Consider the following 6,951-nt stretch of genomic DNA (forward strand, 5'->3'; position numbering starts at 1 on the left):
AAAGTTACAAGGATTTGACTCAAAGAAGTGCAAGGGTAATATGAATAGATATGAAAATGTGCTTTTGTCCTTATTATTTCTAGAGAGAGAAAATCAATACTTCTACATCTTGTATTGGAAATTTGGTCAACTATGTTTTCTCCTCCTTCACACGTGGATGGATTCCACCTAATTTAAAATCACGTGCATTTCGAATATTAAAATTACAAGAGCAACACCCGAAATGACCACAATGTCAAAGATCATACAACAAGATTGAGTTATTTATTTATTTTTTTAAATAATCAAAAAACTGAAATTTGGTTATAGAGCTCGAGTATAGAGAGAGACAGGTCATATATTTTGAGCAAAGTCAATTACAACAGAGGGAGTGTGTTACAGATCAAGTGATTGACGTAGCTTCCATCGGCTGAGGGAGTGGTTAGAGCAAAGTCAATTATTGCTGTGGCTCTATTTTCGTACCAATATCTAATTTAATAATAAGTAAAAAAAAAATTAAAAAAGATCGATCAAACCAAAAACTCTATTACTTTTTTTTTTTTTTTTTTTTTTCAATCTTGTAAACATTATATTACTCTTACCTAATTTTGTTTTTTTTTAAAAAAAAAAAAAACTAATCAAACCCTAAAAAGACACCAAATCATATGTGATTAAAAAAAAAAATAGTTTTATAAAATTTAAAAATATAAAATTAGTAAGAAAATTGATACTTTGCATCTTAATGATATTTCATGATCTTTTTGTAATTTCATGTAAATAAATAGTAAAAAATTTATTAAGGTCTTTAAAAATAAGGAAATAACAACTTAATCAGTTTTTGAATTTTCATTACCAGAAGGGGTGTCATTGAGCATGTAATGACTAGGTCATTTTCCTCTCTTTTCTTTTTCTCAAAGTTTACGGATAAATTTTTTCCGTTTAATTTTTTATTCCGAGTTCTGTTTTTCGTCACTTGGTGTCGTCTCGAATGCTTGGAAATGGTTTCCGAGACTCTTTCATGCGGATTGACAACTTCCTTTAAGGACCGAGTCATTTCCGTATTTTTATTTTTTGGACACTATTCACTTTTCATTATTTTCCCTATTTTGTATTTTCCCCGTTTGTTACTTTTTGGCACAACCTCACTTTCCATACTCGGAGTTGGTTTTTGACTTCACGCATCTTCATTTTAAGTGGTTTCCACAAAATACGTATCTTTACTTTTGTAGAAAAGTACTCTGATTGCTCCCGGTGTCCATAGGAGCATGGATGCATAGTTCTTCAGAAACTTTTTCTTTTCTTGAAATGTTTTTCATAAATATCTTTTAAAGATATTTTATTTCAGGGGTTTTTAAAAAAATATTTTTTGAAAATATTTTCATTCTAGGCCATTAGTGCAGTTAACAATTTTTGGAGGAATCATTGTGCAATCAACGAAAGTTATTACATAAATATCTTGTTTTGAGCCTGGATTCTCGTACGGGATTCATTTTCACATTTCGTTGAGTCGCGTACTCTTAGAATTTCCTTCGGATCGTTTTTCCCCAGTTTCAGGGTTTTTGACCCTAGTTGCAGCCGAACTTGTTCTGGGCATATCTCTCTGCTGGGGACTCAGTTTTCAACGCCGTTACTTCCGTTATTCATATTTTCTCATTTTGGTTCTTTTTCGTTCACAGAGTTTTGCCGTTTGAGTGCGTCTGCTCAAATTCCACCTTTCCGGACCCGACGGGGCCCTTTTGGGACACTTTTAGGGTTTTTTGATGAGCACTGAAATGTGCGCATTTAAACCCGTTAAGCTTAAGCATTCTAGTACCTTTATCTATCTTACTTTGCCGTTTTAGACTTATTACGTGTTATTTATATTTTCAGGCACTAATTCCAAAATTGAGCTAACTCAGCCAAATAAGAGCTTAATTGAAGCAATCTTGAGATAAACCAAAGGAGGGAGCAAAGTGGAGAAAGCAAAGAGCAAAAAGGAATCAAAGTTGTGCAGCTGAAAAGTTCGATTGATCCAACTTAGAGTTCGATCGATCGAACATCTATGATCGATCACAGTACTTCTCGATAGATCCAACCTTGGCCTTTACTGAAATTCCAAGTTCGATCGATCCAACATCACCTTTGATCGATCGAACCCTATTTTGTCCTATTCAAATGATTGATCTTATCCATAGCTGTATGCCTACCAACCACTTTTGTCCTTTTCCCCATAAATATCTTCGAAATATCTCAGCCTTGTCCTTATCCGGAGGAGTCAGACCACTTCGATTGATCCAAGATGCAGTTCGATCGATCGAACCCATCTTCGATCGATCCAAGTTAAGGTTCGATCGATCGAACTTCCTCCAGCGAGAAAAAGTTAAAGTCCAGCTCATTTATTCCGTCCTTCACCCAATCATTGGAGAATATGCCTTGCACGACCACAGCTCATCATAGGGTGTATTTGACCTACCTATATAAGGAATATGATACACTTTTTGGTGAGGAGCCTAGAGTCTCTTGTCACACATTGAAAATCATCTTGGAGGCTATTCTTGGAGAGGAAGAAGGGAGGAAGCTAGAGCAACCATTGGAGGAGATCTTCATCTACAAGGAGCAGCCATGGAGTTAGCCCTTGAGGGTTGGATCATCACTACCATGAGTGGCTAGACATCTTCTTGGGGCTAGAGTTAGCCCCAAGCATGCTTTCTATACTCTAATCTTGTGTATTATTGAGGGATTAGTGTTGTATGATACATCTTGATATTCATGTATATATAAATCTTGATTATTTCATGGTTTTTATGGTTTAATGCTTCCAATTGACTATTCTATTCTACCCATATATCTATGTATGCTAGAGTAGGATATTTATATGCTTATCTCTAGATTTAGTGTTTTTGATGCATGTCTATGTGTATTGATGCTATAGATCTAGAGATTATCAAGATGATATGCTTAATGAATGCTATTTTTGTTCATTTGTTGGTTTATGCCTATTCTTGATGGTTTGTGCCTCTCCCCTAGTCTAGATAGCTTTATTTTCATGCTAGTAGTGTAGATTTAGTGTAGTGGTAGTATAATGTTAGATGGGAGGATAATCTACTCTTGATGTTTGATGTTCCATGCTTGTGAGTCCAAATGGCATATTCCTCTAATATTGTGTTGCATGTGGATTGTGAGCTTAATGAAGGATTAATGACTTGTTTTGATCTATTGTGCTATCCCCATGTTGTCTAAACAATATATGTTCTATTGCTTAGATATATTGTGCTCTTCACGTGATGTTTAGACAATACTTGCTTGATTTGTCATCCTTGCCAATTGAATCAACCTAATGCACACACACCCTTATCATATTGCAACACATTTATTACCCTCAATTGATCACTTGTTAGTAGTATAGAAAAGTATTGCTTGGTGGTGATCTCTACACCCCAAGACCTCTCTCTCTTGTTTACCTCATATTATTTTATTTAGTTGAATTCAATTTAGCTTAATCAACCAACCAACCAATTGTGTGATCACTTAACCTACTAACCCTAATTACCATAGTTTCACAATTCGATACACCATCAAATCCCTTGGGACGATCCCTACTCGCCCTATCTATATTTTATATAGAGAAAGGTAGTAAGTAGTGGCTTTTTATAAATGTAAAACTTGGCCACCTCCTAAACACACACAACTCTCAAGCTTGACTTGGTATCGCGACACTTGTAAAGGACCGGTCAGTTTTTGGCGCCATTGCCGGGGATTTTAAATTGGCAACGTCGAATTGTGAAATTCAATTAGGATTAGTACTCTTTTGATCGTCTCTTTACTTTCTTTTTATTTTCTGTTTTTGATTACTTATTAAGTTTGTTCTTTATTAACAAGGTGCATTGAGCAAGGAGCTAGCAAAGAACTTCCAAGCTATGGAGCAAAGCAAAGCAAACGAAAAATGCTTAAAATGAAGAGTTGCTAAAAATTTTTTTTTGCTAAGCTAAGCTTTTAAATTTGGAGTTGAAGTGCTAAAGGACTATTGTGAGACCTTCTTACTCAATCTCCTTAGTTAAATCGGGGGCCCACGTGGAGGCATTTATTTGACATACATTGCATTTGAAAATTGTGGTTGTGAAGTTTAATTGCATTGTTGAGAAAGTTGCTTATTCGTGTTGCATTGTGCATGCATGGTCGTCGTTCATTGAGACCTACTCTTGTCCCTCTTGATTTGCATTTAGAATCCACTATTAGGAATCCAAGGGGAAGAGGAAGTTCACATAGAACCAATCTACCAATGGATGCTCTCAATGATGATCATGTTGAAGACCTTGGTCACATAGACCAACAAGGCATCCTTCACCCTAATGTGCAAAATGATAATATGCAAGTTCCATTAGGCATGCCTAGGCCATACATTCATCAACCTCCTCAACAACAAGGCCAAATTCCAATGGGAATTCCAAGGCCAATGTATGCACCACAACCCCCCATCATTAATCAAGCTCAATATAACCAAGGTGTCCTTGTTGCACCTCAAGTTGCTAATCCACCACTAGCATTGAGAGATCACTATGTGCCTAATGAGTATAATGCACCCACATGCATTCAATTGCCACCATTTAGAGCACACCATTATGAGATTAAAGCACAAACTATCCAAATGCTACCTAACTTTCATGGACTTCCTAGTGAAGAACCTTACAAGCATTTGGATGAGTTTCTTGAAGTTTGTTCTACCGTTCGATACACGGACATGCCGGAAGAAGTTTTAAGGCTGAAACTTTTTCCATTCACCCTTAAAGATAAGGCGAAGTATTGGTTCAACAACCTTAGGCCTTTTTCTATAACTTCTTGGGCAGAAATGCAACAAGAATTTTTGAAAAAGTACTATCCGGTTTCAAAGACCAATGCTATGAGAACCGCAATTAGGGAATTCACACATGGGGAGGGAGAAACTTTCCACGAGGCATGGGAACGCTTCAATGAATTGCTTAGGAAGTGTCCTCATCATGACATGCCTAAATGGCAATTGGTCCAATTCTTCCTTGAAAGCTTATCGGACAATTATAAAGGCATGGTTGATGCTTCAATGGGAGGTTCTTATATAGACCGGCAAGAGGAAGACGTGTGGCGTCTTTATGAGAGCATGAGTGAAAACTCTTTGCATAGAACATTGTCATCTAGGAATGGTAGAAATTCTCAAGGTAGGAAGAGTGTTGGCTTACATCAAGTTGACCACTCAAATGATATAACCGCCGAGATGAAGTCTTTATCTCAAAAATTTGATCAATTAATCAATCAAAACTCGGCGAATCAAGTGTCTTCCTTTCCTAATCATTCTCCTAGAGCTCAAAATGAATCATGTATGACTTGTTCTACTGTTCTTCATTCTACTTCTAATTGTCCTCATGGACAAATTCAAAATGAACCCATTGAGCAAGTTAATGCAACATTTGTGAACCAAGGGAACAATCCTTATGGTAATCATTACAATCCCAGTTGGAGGAATCATCCTAATTTTTCTTAGAAAAACCAAGGGGAGGGCTTAACCTCTTCCCCAAGGCGGTTTTCAAGGGATATACATTCCACCTCCACTTCAAAACCAAGGATCCCAAGGTTCAAGACCATATAACTCACAAGGAAATCAATTTACTAATTCTCATTTTCCTAACCAATCATATTCTCAAGGAAATTCTAGAGGTTCCGCTTTTGAGGAAAAGGTTTTAAATGCTTTGGGCACTCTAGAAGCAGATACTCAATTGTTGTATTCTCATTCTCAGTCAATTGCCAAGCTAGAAACCCAAGTAGGGCAAATAGCTGAAACACTTAATGCTAGAGAGAAGGGAAAGATGCACGTGAATGCCCCAATCAAACAACAATGTGTTGTAGAAACCAAATCCTCATTGGAAGGGCATAATGTTGAGCATATCAATGCGGTAACAACCTTGAGAAGTGGTAGGGTAGTAGACAATCAAGTTAGAATGCCTAATGAAGAGAGTGAACCGGTACAACCTCAAGTTGTCACCCGTCCCGTTCCACACACTATTCCTCCTTCATTGCATGTGCATGATCTTGAGAATGAGAAGCCCTCAAATTGTGAGTTGAAAGATGATTTCCAAAGAGATTCATTGAAAACAGTGTTGAAAAATGTGTTTGAGAAAAGTTCTTTGAAAAATGTTATTCATGATTCTTCTTTGAAAAGTGATTTGAAATCCAATGAATCGAACAAGTCCAATGCTGAAAATTCTTTGAAAGAAAATGCTGAAAGAGTTTTTGAAAAAGCTCCATTTCCGGACGCCTTGAAAGGGTCCATTTCAAAAGAAAGGCAAAAGACCAAGAACAATGAAATAATGGATATGTTTAGGCAAGTCACAGTTAATCTTCCACTTTTGGATGTAATTAAGCAAATTCCGGCTTATGCCAAATTCTTAAAGGACTTATGCACCCAAAAGCGGAAGAACAAGAGCCAAACATCAAAAAAGGTGGTCTTAACCGAACAAGTGAGTTCCATTCTACAACACAACACTTTGCCAAAGTTTAAGGACCCCAGTGCACCTACAACATCTTGTGTCATTGGTGAACATGTCATCAACCGGGCACTTCTTGACTTAGGGGCTAGTGTTAACCTTCTTCCCTATTCGGTTTATGTCAAATTGGGCCTAAGTGAATTGAAACCGACGTCGGTGGTTTTACAACTTGCCGACCGATCCATTAAGAAGCCTAGGGGGATAATTGAGGATGTGTTGATTAAGATTGATAGGTTCTTCTTCCCGGTTAACTTTGTCGTCATTGACACGGAACCGGTGCCCAATCCAAAGAACCAAATTCCGGTTATCCTTGGCCATCCTTTCTTGGCAACCTCAAATGCCAACATAAATTGTAGGACGGGGATAATGAAGATTTCTTTTGGGCACATGAGAGTGAAGTTGAACATCTTTAACCCCACACCCAATCCATTTGACAAATATGAAGAAGAGGTTAATGTGGTAGAGGAATATCATGATCTTG

General features: G+C 37.2%; 1 pseudogene; it reads right to left on the reverse strand.

Annotated features, from left to right (window-relative positions):
* Positions 1-4,860: 4,860 nt before the first annotated feature.
* Positions 4,861-4,959, reverse strand: LOC132315304 (small nucleolar RNA R71; annotated as a pseudogene).
* Positions 4,960-6,951: the final 1,992 nt, after the last annotated feature.

Source organism: Cornus florida, unplaced genomic scaffold (assembly GCF_030987335.1).
Source record: "Cornus florida cultivar Cherokee Brave unplaced genomic scaffold, ASM3098733v1 CherokeeBrave_3.0.0_Hap2_Chr06, whole genome shotgun sequence".
NCBI classification, from domain to species: Eukaryota; Viridiplantae; Streptophyta; class Magnoliopsida; order Cornales; family Cornaceae; genus Cornus; species Cornus florida.